Genomic DNA, 22,420 nt, shown 5'->3' with positions numbered 1-22,420 from the left:
CAGTTTGCCGTTTAGAAACAGAAAGCGAGTCTTACTTTGAGTCTTATGCTTCCCCCTCCCCCTCTTCTGTTGTAGTCCACAAATTCACTGGTCATCAGCAGGCTTCTTTTTTTTCTTTTTTTGAAGCCTATTGCTTCTTGACTAAGAAATCCACAGCATCAAGAAGAACAAAAATAATACCTCAGCCTACGTGCTTATTCTGTGTCAGCACTGTGCCAAGCACTTTACATATATTAACTTATTAAATGCTTGTACCAATACTGGCTTTTTTTTAATGATGAGGAAATTTAGTCAGGGAGTCATTGGTCAAAGTCTGAGAGCCACGAAATCACTATATATGTATCTGACTTCCAAGGCCATGTGTCTGACTATTGCTGTCCTCTGGTAGCAGCCACTGATCTGTCTACATGACCCACCAGGAAACAGGCAGAAAACCTCTAGTCATAGATCTTGGGCATATCTTTGTAGTTGGCCCTTTGTCTTACTTTTAAATAGGTTTATCTCTTATGAAAATTCCAATTTTTCTACAAATCCCATTTTTCCCAGCCATGGCTATAACAATTCTTCTATCTCCTACTGCTCAGATCAAGACCCTCCTCTTCTTGCTTAATGTGGTTATTTTGTCAACCACTACGGTGATTGTATGTCACAGAGTTTGTCTTTTTTATTTCATATGTACTGCCTTGCAGTTTCATGGGTCAGAGTTTCTCTGATCAATTAGGACAAGATGATATTGTCTGTATATTTCTTTATCAGATCACTATGTGGTCCCTAGTGATCTGATGCATAGTAGTTATTTGTTGATTATTCACCTTTCGAAGAGGAAGTGTTTTGCTAATCTTATCTATTGGTGTTTTGGTCATTCTGTTTTTCTTATCCCGTGGTATTGCTTTGTTATGAATCATCTATTAACATAAGGTCATCACTAATGATAGACGATAACTTACTTACGTGAAGATGATCAAAATATAAAACGTTTTTCTTTCTATTTTTCTCCCTCTCATTTTTAACTTGGCAGCTACGCAGCAGCCGGTTAGTTTCCCGGAATGCATTATTACTACAATTGAAATTCACCGGGCTGATCTTTATATTCAGCTAGGAATTAGCATTGTGGGAGGCAATGAAAGGCCACTGATCAACATTGTTATCCAGGAAGTCTGTCGGCATGGGGTGATCACCAAAGATGGAAGACTTCTTGCTGGAGACCCAATTCTTCAGGTATCAATTTTTTAAATTATTTTGTTAACTTGCCTCTTTTGTTGCTCTTATTCATCAATTTAAAACTTAGGAAATTATGGTACTGTGGAATCTGACTTATAAAAAGGTAAGTTTTACTGTTTTTTTTTTATGCAAAAACAGATCAGAATTTATCTGTAATTTCTCCGATTTCCCCCAAACTCGTGGAATGTATTTTTACCCCCATCTTAAATTTGATCCCACATGTGCCTCAGTGCGTGGCTCTCCAGGCCAGCTCGATTCCTCCTGGCTTGTACTCCATGGTTGGCTATTTCGGGGCCACCTTCACTGTTAAATTCTCTTGTCCCATTGTCTATATCCCTAGTCCCAGGGTACCATCCATCAGTTACCTTCGTTGTCTGATTCATCCTTCTCTACATGGATTACTATACTCTAGAAAAGACAGGTCACACAGCACTAGTTACTTAAAACTTATAGCATTGAATTTAAGATAGAATTCAGAAATCATGACCACCTCTTGTTGGTTCTCAAATGCACTCTTGTCCACAAACAGCCTGACTCTGCACTAATCCTTGGTGCTACCCTCTCCCTCTTCTCTTTAAAGAGAAATAGCTACTCCAACAAACGAACTAGCTTTGGGCAAGATGATATTGTGTTAGAGGGCATACTGATGAGCATGAGATGGCCAGAATTCCATGTTCATGTGAATTCTAGAGTGTATGTGAAAATTGACCTGGATATATGACCCATACTAGTGTAAGTGGTACTTGAAGCTAAAAGAATGGATATTTAGGAGAGAAGAAATAGGCATGAATGAGAAAAGATGTCTTCTAGGAACCCAAGCTCAAGGATTCTTGCCTCCTCAATTTCACTGCTGGGTCCTTCCCCACGGTCTGTTGGTATTCACCCCTTCCCTTTTCCTTGCCACCTCTCTGGTCTGTGCCTTCACTGCTTCACGTCTAACCCAGTAGAATCAATACCCCGCCTTCCTACTCTGCTCTGAAATCTGGTACGACCATTGTCAGGTTAATTCATCTGTGACTCTGCTTTCCCTGGGAAGATTGGACCAGAGAATCAAGTCCATACTGATTAATCTAACAGTCCGGGTCCTCTGTGGACTCTTACACAACCTGTCCCCTCAGCCTTCACCCTTGCTTTTTCTTTCAGCTGTAGCCATCGTTGTATTACTGAAACATCATAGGCATGGTGGTCAGTGCTGAGGGTATAATTAAGAGCAAAAAGCAACCCCTACCCTCATAGAATGTATAATGTAGTAGAAAAGCCAGACATAACAGTCTTCTTGCTTCCCTCCACGTTCCAGCCTGTCCCCATTGTGCTACAGCTTCCCCAACTTCATCCAGAAAGCCCTGCCCTGCCATTTTCACCCATTCAGACCTCTTCTCACACTAAGTGCTGAAGACATTCCTTCTCTTCACCACTTAATGCATAATTGGTCACAGAGAGTTATTCAAATGCAGTGTCTTCCTTTGGGGATGGCAGCCGCCATTATTACGTACTATGGGACAGGCTTCTCACAGAGCTGTGCCTGGAGTCCATACCCAGGACATACTTGCTGAGTCAATAAAAGAGTGGATTTGGTTATGATATCCTGTTGGGAATAGCTGTCTTCTTCATTAAAACAAAACTTAGAACCTCTAGGATTTTTAGTTCTTCAAGAGAAATGTCCAGAGGGGAAGACAGACAAACTAGGCTCCAAGAGCAGCAAGGATTGACCTTTCCACTGGGGGTTCCTGGCTTTGGTTTCCACACCCATCCGTATTCTGCCTCTTGTAGTTTGTGATTTCCACTTCGACACTTGGGCCCAAAACCCCTCCTTCATTGCACTTGGCCTGGCTGACACAGACTGAACTTGCAGTGTTTTGTTCTTGACTAAATCCAAAGAGGCAATAGGAGAATACAGGAAGCATATCTAATCCAGCTTATGTAAAATCCAGTTTCTGATCCTACCATAGCTAGCTATTTACCGCATTCCTGTGTTTGCTGTCCTTTTATGATATTAGTAGTACTCTGGTTGCATGAGGTTGGCACAGCTCTCTGGACACCTTACCCTGTATTCCTTCTACCCCAGCTCCTAAACTGATTCTCCATGGAGGAACTCTTGTAGCTGGTTTTGACCTTTTGACACCTTTGTGGCCAAGAGAAAAAGAACCAGATTGCCCTTTTTTTCAGCTTACACAGTGTTCTTTACTTGTCCACTTCTGGCCTTTCTAGCTATAATTGAGTATACATTTATTTTCATCTTTTGTTCTTTGCTACCAGCAGTGTGCCAGCTTTGGATATTAAATTTTTTACATATTTTTCTTTTTACATATTTTACATATTTCATATGTTTTACATATTTTTATTTTTCATATTTCTCACGCTTTTTCTAAATTTTCAAGGTAAAAACAAATGCTTTGTTCTTATTTGCATTTCTTTGAGTATAATTGAGGTTAAGTCTGTAACCTCAGATTTACTAATGTATTTAATATATAGTTTACTAATATATTAGCAAAAATATAAAAATGTATAAAATATATTTAATATATACTTTTGTTTGTTATAGGGTTTTGTTTGCTAATATATTTCATCTACAGGCTTTTTTACTGGTCTGCTTTGGAGAATTGTTTAATAACATAACTGAATCTGTATATCTCAAATAAAAAGCTAATTATCTGAAATACTGGCTATAATTTGGGGAATTAACTCAAAGCTATAAATCAGCATTGTAGACATTCCAGTGCAGTATTATTATTTATGGAGGCATACATATTAATGACCCTAATAATGGCAATCTTAAATGCAGTTTAATGATTTCAAATTGATACAAAAACTATGAGCACATAACCTGATTATTGAATTCACAAAGGGTCTCTCCTCTTGTGGGCCTGACTTCTCATTGGCCTTTGGCTGGTATGCTGGAGGCAGTAAGTAAAGCCACACTACTTGCCCAAATACAGAGTAGTATTTATGTCCATTCAAAAGGAAACACTTGGAAAGAAGGCTCCTTAGTATATTTTTACTACCTGGTTATCTTCCACTTTTTGTGAGCTGCATAAATAATACCGTGAGCCAATTTGAAAGACCTTGGAGTCGTTAAGATGGTTTATTTACTGACCAAAGGGCTAGATAGCCTTTCTATTTAGTTTAGCAAACTAGATGTAGTAACAGTGGGTGGCTTTGGTTTTCTCACACTGATTATGTGTGTGTGTGTGTTTTATATATATACCCACACATCCATGTTATTCTATTAAATAACCTATTTGAAAAGGAGAACTATATACCCTCAGGGCCTTTCACAGTGCAGCATTTTGAGCAGTTTGAAGAATAAAATAGTGTAAGAGATTACATCAATATTACTATTAAAAATAATACAAATTTCAGAACATGATTAAGAGTACGAATTTACAGTGCGATCTGAGTCGTCAGTGATATATTCCCTTTTTTTTTAAATTGATATTACTTTATTTTATTTTATTTTACTTTTAGATTTTATTTATTTATCAGAGAGAGAGAGAGGGAGAGAGAGCAAGCACAGGCAGAGGCCGAGGGAGAAGCAGGTTCCCTGCCGAGAAAGGAGCCCGATGTGGGACTCGATCACAGGATGCTGGGATCATGACCTGAGCCGAAGGCAGCTGCTTAACCAACTGAGCCACCTAGGTGTCCCATCACTTTTGGCTTTGAAGGAAAATAATTGCAGTCATGCGTTGAAATAAGTTTTTATTTAGCAAAGCAATTTAATTTTACTTAAGGAGAATGACTTGAGAAACACATGTTTAGCTTAAAGTGGCTTCTTTTTTTTTTAAGATTTTATTTATTTATTTGACAGAGATCGTAAGTAGGCAGAGAGGCAGACAGAGAGAGAGGAGGAAGCAGGCTCCCTGCTGAGCAGAGAGCCAGATGCAGGGATCGATCCCAGGACCCTGGGATCATGACCCCAGCTGAAGGCAGCAGCTCAACCACTGAGCCACCCAGGCGCCCCTAAAGTGTCTTCTTAATGTAAGTACAATTTGAGAGAATAACTCTGTAATGTCACAGGAGCCCAAGAAAGCATTATTTATTTATTTATATTTATTTTTAAGATTTTATTTATTCATTTAGCACACAGAGATCACAAGTAGGCAGAGAGGCAGGCAGAGAGAGAGAGAGAGAGGGAAGCAGGCTCCCCGCTGAGCAGAGAAGCCGATGCGGGACTCGATTCCATGAGCCCAAGATCATGACCCGAGCCGAAAGTGGCTCAAAACACTGAGCTACCCAGGCGCCCCAAGAAAGCATCATTTAAAGGCACAAGTATTTTTGGCCCATCAGGTTTATCTTGTTTTCTGAGCTGAAGTATAGACTTGTCACTGGTCTTTATTCAGTTAAAACTTTTAAGAAATTATAAGCACAAACTTCATCTTATTTTTGAACAGAAAACGAAATGTGTGAAGGGAACCTATAATTTTGCTTTCACAATGATGACTACGAAAAGCAGTTATTGTTTTGAAAAGGAATTTGAATAGGAGTTGTTCATATCGCTGGTCCTTGCTTTACAAGTTACATATATATACATATTCCTAAAGAATCATAATTAAGGCAAAAGTTGGTAACTGAATCCATGAATTCTACAGAAAGTGGAAATATGGGTGCTCAAAGACAACGCTGCAAATTTAAGACTGTTTTAAGAACTTCTTAACCATTTCAGCGTTCATATAGACGACTATTTATGTCCTTTTGTTTGTCTTGGGCACAAATATTTTTCTTTTTACTAGTTTCTCTTCCTTAATTTTAAGTGGTGGTGTTTTAAATAGCAGTGCTGAATTCTTACTCTAGGTGCTCTGTAAACCTGATTGTTAGAACAGCCAAATGAAATGTAATTTTAAGCATTAATTTAGCAATTTACCATTAACATACAGCATTTGTGATGTCAAATCCTACTTTAAAAAAATAAAGGTCTCCTAGGGAAAACAAATACAAATTCATCAAAACAACCTGTTCAGAGGATAATCATTGTTAAAAATTAAAGCACACATTACTCTATTACTAAGCCCCTGCGTGGCCCCTGCTTGGAAACATTCATACAGTGTTAAGCCCTTAGAAGTTTCCATGAAGTGTACCAAGAGTAATCTGTGAAGTTTGGCTAAAATACATACATCTCAGCCATATGGAGGAATAAAACAACCACCTCTTATTGACTCGATACCTGACAGACAGGAGCGTTGAAGTCAATGTGCTCCCAGCTGAGTTTACCTGGATTGTCTTCATAATAACGTGGGTCTTGCCCAGTTTTGAAGGATGCGAACATAGATGTCATATGCTACGATACCACCTGTGGACGTTTACAGGTTTTCTATGAGGTCAAAATTCTAGGAATTCTAGGCTATTTAAGTAGTGCCCTCAAGAAAATTTCAGAGTGTTGGTTTGAGGAGCAGAGAAGAGCAGACACACCTGCAGGTCCAGGGCTTGACTGACACGTCGTACCTGTCCGCTCTGAATCAGTGTCAATAAAGGAAATGTTACAGTTCTAGCAAAAGAATTCATCTAGTTCTGCTGTTGATATTGTTAGTCGTGGTAATAGTTATCTTGTTATCTACACTATGCTGTTACAGTATATGTGTTAAGGAACCTTTTGAGATAGGAGCTTCCATTATTACACTTAATGGGATAGCACCCTTGTAGTGTGGATGCATATAGCATCATGCTGTATGAACATACACAACTACATATGAATAAATGTTTATGTATATACAGTATGTGTGTGTATGTGTATTTTTTTTAAACTTGAATCACCTCAAATCCCAGTGTGATCATGCGTAGCTATATAATTTGGAGCAAATTACATGACCTTTCTTTTTTTTTTTTTTTAAAGATTTTATTTATTTATTTGACAGACAGAGATCACAAGTAGGCAGAGAGGCAGGCAGAGAGAGAGGAGGAAGCAGGCCCCCCGCTGAGCAGAGAGCCCGATTCGGGGCTCAATCCCAGAACTCTGAGATCATGACCTGAGCCAAAGGCAGTGGCTTAACCCACTGAGCCACCCAGGCACCCCTACATGACCTTTCTAATAAGGCTATTCCCTTCTTTATAAAATGGGGCCAACCATAGGATTTACACTCCGGACCATTGTAATGAAATGTAATGAAACCATGAAAATGAAATCATACATGTGAAGCCATTTGCTTTACGCATAGTAAATCTTCAATAAATGTTAGTTACTATTGCTATTTTAATATTAATATTGCATTGGTACACCTTGTTTTTTGTAGCATTCTAATTTAAAAAAAGGTGATGTTTTAAAGTTTCCTTTTCTTCTAGGAGTGTCCCCATAAATAGAAACAATCAATATCGATAAAAATTGCTTTTTCCTGAGAACACAGTTTGTTGGAAAATTTTTCTCTTCCTTAACTTTTTCAAAAATTCAGTTATTTCATATCCTTATAGCTTTCTGTGAAGGTTGTGAAGATGAGTTTGCACCCATTTCATGACCGAGCATTCTCATGAGTAAGAAACAGAAGATAGATCTATAGATTTTTTCTGGCAGTTAACTAAATCCGCACTTTACTTTTGTACTATTCTGTCACCATTTCTCTCAAAGAATAGAGGAGAGAGAGAGAAATAAAATTAATTAGCTTGTCTTCAGAATCTTAAAACTCAAGTCCATTATTTACCTTTGTAGAATTGGCCCTATTTTGACTTCCATATATCAATAATTTTGAGTTTTTTGTGTTCCATACATAGTCATATGAAAATACAGCCGTCCAAAGTCTGACATTGTGATCCCCAGTGTTCAGTGTCATGTTTGAACCATGAGGAACTGTGTATTATTTCTACAGTAACTGATTTTAACAGTGACTTTATCATTGCCATGGTATTTTTTCCTTCAGTTTCCTTACTTTACTTCAGCTATGTATTATTTATTTTGCAATGAATTTTCTTCTCCTGTGTTAGGATCTTCCCCAGTGTGTTACATGCCAAGAAAAACACATTACTGTAAAGAAGGAACCACCTGAGTCCCTGGGAATGACAGTGGCAGGGGGCAGAGGAAGCAAGAGTGGTGAACTGCCCATCCTTGTAACCAGTGTCCCAGCTCATGGCTGTCTGGCACGTGATGGCCGCACCAAAGAGGTAAGATAGGGAGGGCTGGGAACAGTGAAACTCTTCCCATCTTCTCCCTGCATGCAACTCATGTTTGAAAAAAAGTAACAAATATTCCCCAAATTTTCTATTAAATATGATTTTTTTTAAATCTTCTAAAATGTCCCTTCCATATATAAGTGTAAAACCTCTCTCTAAGATTAGAAAAACGCCGAATGGGGGGCACCTGGGTGGTTCAGTGGGTTAAGGCTTCTGCCTTCGGCTCGGGTCATGGTCCTAGGGTTCTGGGATCGAGCCCTGCATCGGGCTCTCTGCTCAGCAGGGAGCCTGCTTCTTCCTCTCTCTCTCTCTGCCTGCCTCTCTGCCGTTTGTGAACTCTGTCTGTCAAATAAATAAAGAAAATCTAAAAAAAAAAAAAAAAGAAAAGAAAAACTCCTAATGGGAAGGAAAATTGCTGCAGTTTGATGATGTTTCCATTCTTTTTTTTTTTAAAGAATTTATTTATTTATCTGACAGAAAGAGATTACAAGTAGGCAGAGAGGCAGGCAGGGGGTGGTTGGGGGGAAGCAGGCTTCCGGCTGGGCAGAGCGCGATGGGGGCTCGATCCTAGGACCTGGGATTATTAACTGAGCTGAAGGCAGAGGCTTTAACCCACTGAGCCACCCAGGCGCCCTTTCCATTATTTTCTAATGTTTATTTAGATCATTGCATTATTTTATGTTGGAAAAAACCCTCTAAAAAATAGAACACTCATCTTTTCCTTCCTAACCTTTTATATAATCCTCATTGCCCTTTTTTTTATTATATTACTTGTCAGGGCAGCAAACACTTTTTTCTTCCTTAAGCAAAAGATGCTCTAATCACAAGTTTCATTTCTTTGTGTAGACCCAAGGATCTCTTCTCTTTTAGTATTCTGATACATTCATGCTGAGCAAACTCTGTAGGACTATATCTATAGAAATGTGTAACTCTAAAACAGGATATGTTAAAAATTCATTTCTAAGAGCAAAAGATCAGGAAAGAACTATAGAAATCACTGAAGCCCAAAGAAGAGAAATGAACATGCCCAGGTCCTGCACAGTAGGAAAACGAGGTCTAATGACTTGGACTTCCAGTCGAATCACAGTGCCTCAAGCCACATTTTTTCCTATACATGATGAAATTATCTTAAATGTTTTGAGTTGTTTTGGAATGTTTTCCATGAATTGGATTTTTCCTTCAATATTGTAAGAATGACAGAGATGTGAAAAAATTACAAATAACAGGATGTATAGGGAAGATAATGACTTGGTAGCTCATCTCATTTTTCTTGTTTATTCCTTTGGACAGGTGATATATTGCTGAATATCAATGGCATTGATTTGAACGATTGAAGTCACAGTGAGGCCATGGCAATGCTAAAAGCCAGCACCGCATCCCCTACTGTTGTCCTGAAAGCACTTGAGGTCCAGACTGTCGAGGAGGCAGCCCAGGCTACCGAAGAGCAGCCAGGCACCTTCAGCGAGAATGAGTAGGACTCCAGCTGGTCCCCGTCGTGGGTCATGTGGCTTGGGCTTCCAAGGTACTGACAGCGTTTCAGCAGTTTCATGGAATAATCGTAGTGACAACATTTCTCAGTATGGAACACAGTAAATTCATTCGTCCAGGGTGTGAGGGGGAAGGTCCTGGTCAGAGATGAAAGTGGCAATGGCATATCAAGTTATAGAAGAAAAGGGTATTTTTTCCCTTAGATTATTATATTTTAAAAGATAAGTTTAAGGGGCATCTAGGTGGCTCAGTCGGTTAAGCATCCAGCTCTGGATCTCAGCGCAGGTCTTGATCTCTGGGCCATGAATTTATAAAAAAGATTTTTTTTTTAACTTCTAAAAAATTAAAACATTCTTAAAAAATAAACCCTTTACCTTATTAAAGGTAAATTTAATAGTAAGAACTAAGCTAAAAAGCCTTGGTGTATCTGTTTATAAAAATGAATAAAGCCATTCTGTCCATGACTATTAAGAAGGTTCTCAAGTGGACCAGCCATGAGATTTGGATGTTCATGCTCTTGCTTTAGAAAAGCTGTCATTTACCACACGTGTACATGCTTAGACTTCGTGTGCACTTTTCACCAGAAAAAACAGGTCAAAGTGTGGGGCCTTTTGAAAACCTTTTCTAAAACCCCTTTCTTAATCTTGTTAACTCTCTCTAAAAAGGCAGGATGTCAAAACTCAGTTTTCATTGGACATGAGAGACTCTTTCAGCCAAACCACTGGTGTCTGAGAGTAGGGCTTCTCACCACCTTCGGGACTGTCACCCACCGGGACATTCTGTAGTTGGTCATTGTCTGCTCATGAAAGTGTTTCAGCTCCTGATGAGTGTTGTATATACTTTGGTATTGAAGTTGGAAGAATGTGTATTACTGTCTTTGTTTCTAGATCACTTTAGAGGAATCCTAAAACTGAACTAAGATGAAACCTTCTGATTCTGAGCCAAGTAGGAAAATGACTGATTTTTTTAAATAAAAATAAACAATAAGAATGCCAGTTTCTGAGACATCGAGCTTCATTTGGATGTAATTTGTAATAACTAGCATTTGTATAGTGCTATGTGATGGATATATTAAAAGTACTTTCACGTAAAGAATAGCAGAAAAATCCAGGATGAATGGAATTCATTTGTCTATTATCTAACTTACTGACTTGTCCTTGTGGTAGTGAAAAAGACCAAAAAGGCCTGAAACAGTAACAGAATTTGTATCTCAGGGCCCTGTAGGCATAGATTGGAATGGTTGCTATGAAACCATGGCCGTTCTACCTAATGGTGAGGGCTCAGCCAGCAGAGGGAACTCATTTATCCTCTTGTGTACTCATCCTGATACACTGACCTGTCACTTGAAACCCAGCATGTCAGAAAGGCCCAGTCCCACTGGGGGAGAAGTGGTCTCCTCGGTGGCACAGGAGCCGAGCGTGTGCACACCACTGCTGGTGGCCAGGCCGTGCTGGCGCTCCTTTAGTTCTTGTTACCTGGTGTTCCGGGTGTCCAGCTCCCCTAAGAAGTCCAGAAATGCTCACCCCATTGATGAAGGACTCCCACTCCTAGTGGCTTTGGCCAGCCTGCCGTGTGGGAGCAGGCCTGTCTTGGGCAGGACTGCCAGGTCGCAGGTGGACAAGGAGTCTGACTGGTCTCGGACAGGAGCTGGCAGGCCAGGACCCAGGTTCCCACATGGGTTCCTTGAGATTTTGGTTTGGATGCGTACCCTGTCCTCTGACTTCTCTGCCTCCATGTCTGTCCCCAGGGTGGAGCATTTTCAGGTGAATCACAAAGAACAATGATATTTCAGATGAACAGTACATGGGATAATGAAATCTATTTGGAGTGTCTGCCTGTATCGAAAGCGTGTCTATCAGTCCAAGGTCACTATTCTGTGAACTCCTGGGGGTTGTGTGTTGTGTGCAGACCAGTATACACAACCAGGTATTGGGAGGGCCACTGCTCTGTGGGTACCGGCAGCTCTTTTCAGCACGTCGCACACCACACAGGGTAGCAGCTCTGCTCTTTCTCAAAAGGGAGGGTCTTTCTCTGCATTTAGCTGGCGGTGTACCAGACAAAAGAGTTATTTGTTTTGTGTTGTGCTGTTTCATTGTTTTGGCAGAAGATTCAGAAAAACGAAAATACCTATATCATCTCTACAAAAGTTTGAAAAGAGAGGAATCACTCTTATGTTCTGCAGACACACACAGAAGGCCATATTGTAGTTTCCAGGCAGAGGAAAATCCAATTGAGGTGAAGTGGCCAAGACAGAGAGAAGAGCAGTGGTTGCAGGGACTGCGGGAGGGACAGAGCAGTGAGCGATAAGGAGCGCGGGTGTCTCTGTGAGGAAACGTCGTAGAAGACATGGTTGTGCAACACTCTGGATGGACCTAATGAGACCTCCATATCCCACTGCAAAGGATGCGAGTAAAATGTTATATAAACTCAAATTCTACTTTATTTAATAAATTAAATCTATGAAGTAATTATAGAGGTGAACACAGAACACAAATATGATAAAAAAGGAAATGACGGGGGAGGGGGATATATGCTCTGGGGGTCCAACCAGCACGAGCTGCTGCTCAGGGGCCTAGCCTGCTTGCTCCACGGAGACAGGGGGCGGCAGCTGGGGGGCCCAGCCTGCTTGCTCCACGGAGGCAGGGGGCGGCAGCTCGGGGGCCGAGCCTGCTTGCTCCACGGAGGCAGGGGGCGGCATCTCGGGGGCCGAGCCTGCTTGCTCCACGGAGGCATGGGGCGGCAGCTCGGGGGCCGAGACTGCTTGCTCCACGGAGGCAGGGGGCAGCAGCTCGGGGACAGGACCCTGCTGGTCATCCAGTAAAGGCAACATGCCAGGTGGCTCTTCCGTGGCAGAGAAGTGAACTAGGGCCCTGACGACCATCTGCCCTGGTCCCATCGGGTCAGGTGGGGTCACTGGTCTCCCTAACCCACTGTGAGCTGCTGCAGCAGGGATGGTAGAGACCAGCTCAGGCTCCAGAGGTGCAGTGGGTGCCAGAGGGGCTGCTGGAACAACTTCCAGATTTTGCTCTGGGGCCGGCGCTGTAGCTCCAAGAAGAAAAAGCATCATCAGCTTGATTGACTTCCCTTTTGCCTTTCCCTTTCCCCATCACTCAGCGTGGCCTGCGTTCAAGACCCAGCCCCCGGAAGGTATCCCCGACGGAAGCCCATGGGGACAGGGATCTGAGACGACTCACTCTCTTCGGCCCAATTACAATCTACGGAGGCTTCCTCAGGGTGGCCCACCCTGTCTCCTCCTCAGGCCCACACCAGTTACCCCCAGTCCTCCTCACCCCCAGCCTCTGGCTCCGTGGCCTTTCTGGGAGGGCATGGACTTTCTGGAAGCAGAAGCTGGGCATGGCGCTGCAGGTCCGAGCCCGGCACATAGACCTGCAGGTAGGCCAGCAGCGTATGCAAGCTGGGAAACTCTGGAGGCTCCACAAAATCTTCTGGATACTTTTCCACCCAGGTGTTTAGGATGGCATAGATGGCCCTGGGGACAGACATGGAGACAGAAAAGTCAGAGGACAAGGTATGCATCCAAACCAAAATCCCAGGGAACCCCTGTGGGAACCTGGGCCCCTGGGCTGTCAGCTCCTGCCTGAGACCAGTCGGACTCCTTGTCCAATTGCGACCTGGCAGTCCTGCCCGAGACAGGCCTGCTCCCAGATTGCGGGCTGGCCAAAAGCCGCTAGGAGTGGGAGTCCGTGATCAATGGGGTGATCATTTCTGGACTTCTTAGCGGAGCTGGACACACTCCTCAGTCTGTCTCCTTGCCCACGAGCCACTTGAATTCAACTGCATGTGCCTGGGGAGAAGTGGTGTCTGGCCTCTTAATTACCCTCACTGCACTCACCTCTGCTCAGTGAAGATCCAACCGAGGAGGGAACAAAGGGACTCTGTCTCTAGCCAGGCCTTCCCAGGACCCTCCCCATACCTCCACCGTTACCTCCTCTGCCCGTTCACTAGGTGCCATGAGAGTGGGTCTGTTTCCACTGACACTCACCTCCCACAGGGTGTGGGATGTCTGCTGCTCCCTGGGCTCTACTGGGTCACCACTCTCCCTGAGCCCCCTCTGAGCACCCAGCGTGCAGGTGCCAACAGAATGCTGTGCGAAGGTTCCTAAATCCTGCGTTCTGGGTCCCAGAATTGGGTAGAGAGAGGGTTGGGAGGTGGTAGGCATGGAGCATGACCCTCTCAGGGGTGGAAGCTGTCCTCCATCGTCCTCTGCTCTCCCACAGTGCTCACACACCTACCCCAGCTCCCCAGGGCACCTTCCTAGTTTCCAGTAGAAGCTCTCAGACCTTAACCCTAAAGCAGGAATCACAGAGGTGTGCATGAAGGTCCATCAGCCCCTTGAACTCACAGGACCCTCACTGCCCTGGTGGAGAGGGAAGGCCCTCCTGGAGCAGCCAAAGCTTACTCACATGTCTCGCTGCTCCTGGGATCTCTTGACCTCTTCATATGTGGAGTAATAGCACCCGAATCTGGAGGAGGCCAGGGGGCATCACATGAGATGTCTGCAGATGTTGGCTCTCACCCTCTGACCCTCGACTAGCCTGCAGCCCTGGGGTGCTGTCTGTTCTGTGCCGGGATCCCATTCAGCTTCGAGATAATCGCCTCCACCTACTGGGGCTTCCTGAATGCTTGCTGAATGAAAGGGCCCCAACCAGCCCATCACGAACATCTGCGGGGGCCTGGCCCTGCTCACCCTGCTCACAGATGACTGTTCTGGATTCATCCAGACACAGACCCCAGAAAGAATCTCAGATTCCCTTTCAATGGCAAAGGAGCCCTGCTCAAGATCACAGTGAGGGTCAGGGATTAGGCAGAGGCTTCATCATGAGGGGCACGGGAATGTTCAAAGAGCATGCCCACAGGCCCTCCAGCAGACTTTTCCACCGGCACAGGCTGCCAGGTGTCCTTTCTGACACCTACCACTGAGTCCCTATAATACCTCTGCCCCAGTTAGAAGCAAGGGGAAGTTTGGGGAAGCTTGGACCTGCCAAAGTCTCACAACCAGGCATTGGCCTAATCCCATGGGGCAGTTAGGGGCAGGGGAGGGTGCTCACCTTGCACATAGTTGGTCCAGCACCTCCCCAGAGCTGGCAAAGGTGTCGTATGTGTCCAGAAAGGTGTGGACACAGTGTAGATCTTGTCTGAGGATGGCAGGCACCAGGTGATCAATAGCGGCCTCCAGCTTGTCGGCCCGCTCTGCCATCAGCAGTGAGGTCCTCGTCCTCTTCCTGGTTGAACGATTTTTCCCCTGAGGTGAATCAGAGGAGACATGAGTCAGTGCTGTGGCCACCAGGAGGGTTGTGGCTTGGAGGGCAGAATGAGCCCCCAGATCTCAGGGACTTCTGCAAAAGGTGGGACAAGAGAGCCCAGAGTCCGAAAAAGAATCGGGTGACTCAGTGTCTCATTGGGTTCAGCCTAAGGCACTTGGTTTTGCTTCAGGTCATGGTCTCCGTGTCCTGAGGCTGCGCTCCTCGTAGGACTGTGTCCATAGGGCAGTGTCTGCTTGAGGATTCAGTCTCTCTGCTTCTCCCCACTCTCCCCCTGTCTCTCTCTCAAATCCATCAATCAGCCAATCAGTTAAGAAGCCTTTAAGGCAAAGAGAAAATGTTCTTGGAATCCATACAAAGAATTGAAAGAAATGATGTCTGAACTTGCTAGTATCTGAGGTCCCTTTGTGAGCGGAGTATGGATAGCACGTCCCTGCCTGAGTGGCATGGATCCTGTGATTTCTGATAACATAGCCCATTCTTTTTATTTTTTTGAAAGACTTGTTATTTATTTATTTGACAGAGAGAAAGGTGACAAGTAGGCAGAGAGGCAGCCAGACATAAAGGGGGAAGCAGTCTCCCCGCTGAGCAGAGGACCCCACGCCCCCGACGTGGGCCTCGATCCCAGGACTGTGAGACCCAGGACCCATGACCTGAGCTGCAGGCAGAGGCTGAAACCCCTGAGCCACCCCGGCACCCAACATATCCCATTCTTGAGATGAGAACACAGAGATGTTTAAGGTGAGAGGGCTTAGGATAAGAAGGCACGGAGGCTGTAGGATGCCGCACTGTGCCTTGGCCAGAGAAGGGGATTACATCCAGTCCTGCCCCAGTAAAGGGCTCCATGGCTGTGATCAATGACTGGCCTTCCAGACCGCCGTGCAGTGCAGTGCAGTGAGGCCCCTGTTCCTTTTCCTTGTGGGGGGGGGGGGGGTCAACAATGTGTTCCATCAATACCAAAGCGCAGAGCAAGAGACAGAGTACCATGAGCCCCATGTCCCTTTGGATCAAAGTCTCTCAATTCACTCTTGCAAATAATCATTTGCAAGACTTGTAGAAGCTGAGGAATGACTGTTGGGCCAGTGGGGGCACCTGGGAGCACGAGTTAGGAAAATGCCTTGGCATGGGCAAAAGGAGTCTAAATCAATGATGAGACATGGTCTAGTCTCTTTAATGATACTCCTATAAGTATGTGGACAATGGCTGTGCTTCTGTCCAAGGCGTGGGCAGGACTATGTGGGCCAGTTTGGGGAAGAGATGGGATGCAGATTCACGGGAGAACAGGACTCTAGGAGGCCAGGCTGGCTTCTAGGAAGTGGGGCCCTTGGTGCTGCATGGGCGCCCCAGGGGTCGGGTCTCCCCAGCACCTGCACTCACCCTGAGCCAGCGCCAGACTCTGCTGGCCCTGTGCGGCTTCTTTTCCTTGGAGGAAGGAGAGCAGGCAATCTCCTCGGTCACCTCCTGCACCATGTCCTCTGGAGCATTCTATAAAGACAGTGCCCGACAGCCAGGCAGGAAGCCTTAGAGCCCTGTCTGGAGGCCTTTGCTGGTCTTCAGACCCAGGGCGCTCCATTCCAGACACACCACAGCCCAGGTGGCAGAGCCCTCCCCCAAGGAGAGAAACGTGGCCCAGCTTCAGGGCCTTGGATGTGCTCTGGCACAGCTCAGAGTCACCTCAGGAATCCCCTGTGCACCCTGCCCACCCTGACATTGGTGTGAACAAGAAGGGATCACAAGAGTATCCACTGTACTCACCCTCCTCCAGACCATGGGCAGGAACCCCCACATATCCCTCCTCCCCCCAAACTCCAGAGGAAGGGATGGGGCTTCCCTAGGACGGTTCAGAGGGGTGGGCATCGCCTAGTCTCCTCAGAAGTAAGTACCTTATGGCGTCTCCCTCGAAAGGACCTGCGGCATTGTGGGGGTGGTTTTAGCCAATGTCTGCAGCATGGGATCAAGTCATTTTCCTGGGGGTTCTGGTACCCAGAGCCCCGGAAACTGGGTACACAACAGGAAAACATCTTTCTGTGTCAAGGTCCTGAGTCCAGTAACCCTGCTATTGGACTAGCCTGGCTGCCTGGTTGCAGGGGTTCCAAGTTCTGAAGGCCTTTGTGATCCAGGCAGTGACATCACTTCCTGAGATGCCCTATTGGGGCCCACTCCTGGTTGGACCCCTACACGAACAGTGCTCCCATCTGCAATCTCCTCTTCCCCCTTCTGCATGCAAGGACACAGTGACCCCAACACACCCCTCTCCAAAGGCCCCCAGGGAAGGTCTGGAGCAGCCAGGGCCCCAGCTTGCAAACACACCTGGTTTCAGACACAAGTCTCTATTGTTACCTGGTTCAGACCCTAGATAAGCCATTGTGGCAGACAGGGATGGTCTTCTTGCCAAATATGGATGAGTCCAGCATGTCTTTCTATCAGATGTCCACAGGCATAGGTTGGATAATAGCTATGATGTTAGAGGAGTGCTGTCACATGTAGGAAATACCTCCCACCCAATTTCCTCCCTCCTGTCAACTTCTTGGAATCTGCTACTCATCAGATCCCACCCCACTGTCCCTCCTGGGGTGTGTGTTTGTGTGCAACAGCACACAAGCTCCTGTGTGCACACATGTGTTCATCGGTGCTCACATTCTGGAGTCCCAGAAGAGGACAGCCCCACTTACAGAGGGCTGGGTAATAGCTTCCCAAGGTCTTAGGCTTTGCATTTTCAATTCAACCCTAAAGAAGGGACTGGAGTCTTGGCCCTTGATGGTCAGAATGTGCCCTTAGCCCTAGAGACCGCCTGTCCCGGGATGCAGGCCATTCTCTCCTTTCCAAAGGGTGTGATGCAGATGGTGGTCCATGCAGTGGGTCACCATGTCCCGGGATCCTCCTCAGACAAAAACCTGGGCATATGTCTCCTGTCTAGGAGACCAATGATCACCCTCAGCCCGATAACATTTCCAGGCCAACAGCCACTTCCTTCCAGAAAAACTTTTCCAGAGCCCCCAGTGAATGGCTACGTTGCATCCAGGACCCCAACTTTGAGGATACTCAAAGAGCTGGGTTCAAGCCGGCTAAGCATCCCTACCAGTCTGATTCTGGGCAAGGCCCGGACCCTTCAGGGATCTTCACAGTCTCCCTTCGGGGGCTCCATTGGTTCCCCAACTCCTCTGTAGACATGTTTGTGTGACCCCTCCCCAGAGTGTGGTCCTGACTTGGTGATTCACTTCCATGTCACAGAACGTGGCCACGTAACCCAAAGGCCCTTCTGAGATTCCGTTCGAAATCTCATTGCCCAGCCCCATGTTGACTCGGATCCATGTTCTCTCTCAAATCTTCATACTGGAGCACAAGCCCCTAGGTTGAACCATGACCCAGACATACGCACATGGCCCAGCCCTGTGGGCCCACAAAAGACAGAAGTCAGGTCTTTGAGATGGGCTGTATCTGGCCCATGCCCCTGAGTGTGCTCAGGTTCTCGGTGAAGCAGGTCCTCCCTTGGTGTTGTCAGCAGCCCAGTTTAAGGAGAGACTCTGGCAGGAGCCCTCAGAAGAACACTGCTGGATTACTGATCCCCTGAGACCACGAGGCAGCATTTGTTGGTTCAGCCACTGAGTGTGGGGAAGTGTGGTCACACAGCCCTGGGAGAAGGTCACTGGTACTGACCAACTTCCCGGGCCCTGGCCCTCCTCCCCTCCCACTCTGGTCCTTCCTCAGCTTCTCTGGCCACCCTGGCCCCCTTTCTAACCTCCAGTCCTCTGCTCCATGGTGCCCTCCGCCAGGTGGAATGCACTCGCATTTGTGCAGGGCTGTCTCCTTCTTTTCCTCCCGCAGGAATTCTCTGTGTCATCTCAGCACAGCCGTGTCATACCCCTCACCGGGTGGAGTTCGGGCCTTAGTTGTGTCCCTTGCTCTTTTGCTGTGGAACAATTGCTTTTCCCGTTCACATTTTGGTTTCTCGTTTGTCCATCTTCTGCTCTAGACCCTGAGCTCTCACGAGGAGAACCCGCTGGGCTGATAAGCCCTGGCACCATCTGAGTGCGCAGTGCCCAGTGGCTGAATGAACGGGAGACAGGATCCGTCCCAGCACAGACCAGCTTCGTTGTTTGAGCCTCACTGATTTTAGTCCTGTGTACGCTTTTTGTTTTATTTTTAAGTTAACTGTGACTGATGTGGGCCTCGAACTCATAACCCTGAGATCAAGGATCCTAGTGCCTGAGGAAGCCAGGTGCCTCTTTGGTCCTCTTTAAACGTTTTAGGCTGATCACTATTCAAGTGAACTCGGTCATTTCAACATGCTGTACGGAGCTATATTACATTACGCTGAATGACCATGTAACTCCCCAGGTTTTGGTAGCCTGTCACCACAGAGGTCCCCCCCTTGACAGTGCTGAGTGGATCTTCAGATTGGAGACTGAAATCCTTTCTGTGTTCTTCAGGAGCCCAGAGTCTCTCCACCATCGGCCTTCTCCCTCCTTGGGATGACATGCACCTCTGACGCCATCAGAACAAGAAGAAAGATGACAAGGAAATACACACAGGAGGGTGTTTCCGGCCAGGTCTTGAAGGCCTCAAGGTTCACTTTGATGCTCAATCTTTTATGTTTTATTTTAGGATTTTATTTCTTTATTAGAGGGAAAAGAGCACAAGCAGGGGGAGGGGTAGAGGGAGGAGAACCAGAGAGATGCTGATCTGAGGAGGACAGGGGGTGGCTGATATAGACCTGTGCAGGGACCAGCGGAGGCCGCCCTGAGCTGGCCTCTGTCATCTGGTGGGCCGGGAGTAAGGAGTAGCCTCAGATCCCTGTGCCCATGACCTGCTATCAGGGGAGACCCTCTAGGGATTGCTTCCTGGACTCAGAGAACATTGAATGGTGGGGAAATTTTCCTTGATTTAGGAGGGACATGAAAAGTCAATCATTGGGTTGATAGTTTCTCTTCTTGGACTGACAGCCCCAACCTCAGAAGAAGATGCTGAACCACCTCAAGAGCTACCTCTATCTCCCAGTGTGGTGCCTGCCGCAGCTTTAGAGCCCGAGGGGCCTGGATGGGAACCAGTTGTGAGTGTGATACAGCTATGGATACAGCCGAGGGGAGGCACCTACCTGAAGGGGCCTACTGCAAAGTTTCTATGGACAACCAGGTGCATGATTGAAAGACTTAGGGGTCTTCTCCTGTGGGGGACATTCCTGGCTTAAAAGTGTTCAAGCGGTGAAGCGGGGTGATATCCCAGGTGTGTCAGCATGATCTCAGGATCCCGGGGGTCCCCAGAAGACCAGCTGGGGCTCGAATGCTTCTGAGTTCCCAGACACCAGTTAGGGAGGATGGCTGAAAACCAGGAAGCTAGGTCCCGGCTTTCTGCTCTGGGAAGCAAGCTGGGCCCAGACACCACCTTATTCCATTCTGGTTGCAATGAAGAAATGGACTGTACACCAGAATTTTGTACCTGTGGATTATGCCCAGGATTTAAGGTGCTAGAGAAACATTTTTTGACATAAGGATGGAGAATGGTTCCTCCACAACAGCTACTGGAAGGACAACTGAAGGATTATTTTAGCACAGGAAGTCAGACCTGCAGGAGTGAGTGGAAAACAAAGAGCCCGGTGGGTAAGTAGTTAGCCAACATGTCGGGAAATCTGAATTACCATTAGCTGTAAAACACACGAAAAAGCCATTTCGGGAGATGTTAGTGACAAGTTGGAATGACATGATAATGCACATTGTTAGAACAACTGAAGGTACTTAGCATTAAAGGATTCTGAGATTCTCATTTTGTGCTCTAAGAGGGGTAATCGACTCAGTTCAGACGTAAGTTACACGTGCTTAAGAGTTTGGGTTTTTTGAAGATTTCATTTATTTATTTATTTGTCAGCAAGAGTGTGAGAGTGCACAAGCAGGGGGAGCAGCAGGCAGAGGAATAAGTGGGCTCTGGGCTGAGCAAGCAGCTTGATGCAGGACTCAATCCCAGGTCCCCAGTATCTTGGCCTGAGCCGAAGGCAGAAGGCTAAGAGACTGAACTACGTAGGCGTCCCTACATGGGCTTAAGAGTTTTAAAGGTGGGGCACCTGGGTGTCTCAGTTAGTTAAGGAACTGCCTTTGGCTCAAGTCATGATCCTGGAGTCCCAGGTCCCACATCAGGCTCCCTGCTCGGCAGGGAGTCTGCTGCTCCCTCTGACCTCTCCCCCTCATACTCTCTCTCTTGCTCTCTCATTCTGTGTCTCTCTAATAAATAAATAAAATCTTTTTTTAAAACAAGAGTTTTACAGGTAACTCTAAAATCATAGAAATCGAGTATATGTTTTTTCAAACTAAAAGATGAAATAAGAGAATAAAAAAAGTATGTCAACTCCTTGACAGGGAACAAATGAGAAGAAAGAAACATTAAAATGCATGTTCGGGACACCTGGGTGTCTCAGAGGGTTGAGCCTCTCTCTTCGGCTCAGGTCATGGTCTCAGGGTCCTGGGATCGAGCCCCACTTCGGGCTCTCTGCTGGGCGGGAAGCCAGCTTCCTTCTCCCTTTCTGCCTGCCTCTCTGCCGACTTGTGTTCTCTCTCTGTCAAATAAATAAATAAAATCATTTAAAAAAAATGCATGATCAGGGACGCCTGGTTGGCTCAGTTGGTTAAGCAGCTGCCTTCGGCTCAGGTCATGATCCCAGCATCCTGGGATTGAGTCCCACATTGGGCTCCTTGCTCAGCAGGAAGCCTGCTTCTCCCTCTTCGTCTGCCTGCCTCTGCTCACTCTCTCTGACCCAAAAAAAAAAAAAAAAAAAAAAAAAGCATGATCAATAGAAAAGTAAAAATCATATGGTAGAAATAACTCTACCTATATAAGCCATCACAACAAATGTGGGTAGTTAAACCATAAGTCAAATGATATATGAATGGACAGAACTCTTAAATTGAATTAGGAAATTAACAAAATCTGTTTCTCTGCTGTTTTTAAAAAAAGATCAGGGTCGCCTGGGTGGCTCAGTGGATTAAGCCTCTGCCTTCGGCTCAGGTCATGATCCCAGGGTCCTGGGATCGAATCCCACATCGGGCTCTCTGCTCAGCGGGAAGCCTGCTTCCTCCTCCCTCTCTCTGCCTGCCTCTCTGCCTACTTGTGATCTGTCTGCCAAATAAATAAATAAAATCTTAAAATAAAAAACAAACAAATAAAAAAAGATCAAATGCAAGAGGACAGAATCCAGTGCACAAACTAAAACCAAAGCAGATGCACTGGGTTTTGCCTGGAGGTGGAAATACCCCAGGCTGATGGCCTTGGGAGACACGAGGGTGGGGGGTGGGGGGCCAGCTAAGGGAGGACTAAATGGAAGAAGTGATGTGAGATTTGAGGCGGAAATGGTA

The 22,420-nt window shown here is 45.9% G+C and overlaps 1 long non-coding RNA gene across 2 annotated transcripts; it reads left to right on the top strand.

Annotated features, from left to right (window-relative positions):
* The first annotated feature begins 9,601 nt into the window (after nucleotides 1-9,601).
* On the top strand, nucleotides 9,602-20,466 carry LOC309858229. 2 transcript variants are annotated; one of them, XR_014308109.1, is made up of 4 exons: nucleotides 9,602-9,832; nucleotides 19,054-19,203; nucleotides 19,511-19,647; nucleotides 20,024-20,466. It is a non-coding gene; the product is annotated as an uncharacterized lncRNA (long non-coding RNA). The 2 variants fall into 2 exon arrangements; XR_014308108.1 differs by lacking the exon at nucleotides 19,054-19,203.
* Nucleotides 20,467-22,420: the final 1,954 nt, after the last annotated feature.

Source organism: Mustela nivalis (genome assembly GCF_964662115.1).
Source record: "Mustela nivalis genome assembly, contig: HAP1_SCAFFOLD_2061, whole genome shotgun sequence".
Taxonomy (NCBI): domain Eukaryota; kingdom Metazoa; phylum Chordata; class Mammalia; order Carnivora; family Mustelidae; genus Mustela; species Mustela nivalis.
Note: the sequence above shows the minus strand (reverse complement) of the source record. Positions and strands in the feature narration are given on the sequence as shown.